The following is a 961-nucleotide window of genomic DNA, read 5'->3' as shown; positions in this document are numbered from 1 at the left end:
ACACAAACACACGCATATGTGTGTGTGTGTGTGTGCGTTTTCTATATATTGTTTAGATAGAAAATGTATCTCATTTGATATTCTCTTAAAAATCTGTAGCGTGTAACGAAATACTGTAGATATCAGGTCAATGTAAACCAGAAATTTAAATAACAAAAATGCTTAAGCGTCTTAATTAATTACAGGTAAGGCTCTCTATCCACAATGGCGCAGTGACTTTCCAGATGTGAGTATGAAAACGTATTTCCGAGATATATTTACATATTTAAATTGCTGTAAACATTGTTCACTGTAATATCATGTTCTGCTGGGAATTATATGTCTAGAAACAACGAAACAGAGTCCAATGAAAGCATTAAAAATGTCTGTACATTATGTATATGGATGAATGTATTCTTTAAATGTAATAATTTTTGTGTTGCATCGAAAGTACGTTCTTGAACAAATTATTGTGCATGTATTATTAAAGTGTATTTACTATTGAATTAAAGGCTAATATGTCATTGTTTAATGTAAATAAAAAACGTGTTATGAACTGTTCTTTTGTTTATTTTTTCAAAGCAATTTATTTCATAGGATGAAAACAAAACAACAAATTGTAACAAACAAAACTAAAAACAAATTGGTGGAATCTTACTCTGTCTGAATTACAATATTTCTCTGTTTGTCCGTGCATGCCGAAAAGAAAACATGAAAAGGCTCTAAGCCTTTTTAACAGTATATTTTTAATAAATTTCCTTCTCTTCGAGTGAAGTTTGTGATACTATTAAAAGTCGACATGCAGCTGTTACTGTTAAACAGAGAAAGCTAATTCCTTTTTCATTGGGGGATCAAAGATCTATCACAGAGAATATTGAATTGCACCACATTCGGGTTGTACAAAACAAGAAAATGTGCAGCCTGTAAAACATTATATATAATGTTTTACATATATATATATATATATATATAAAACACACAC

Source organism: Sinocyclocheilus anshuiensis, unplaced genomic scaffold (assembly GCF_001515605.1).
Source record: "Sinocyclocheilus anshuiensis isolate Anshui unplaced genomic scaffold, SAMN03320099.WGS_v1.1 scaffold67, whole genome shotgun sequence".
In the NCBI taxonomy this organism is placed as follows: Eukaryota; Metazoa; Chordata; class Actinopteri; order Cypriniformes; family Cyprinidae; genus Sinocyclocheilus; species Sinocyclocheilus anshuiensis.
Note: the sequence above shows the minus strand (reverse complement) of the source record.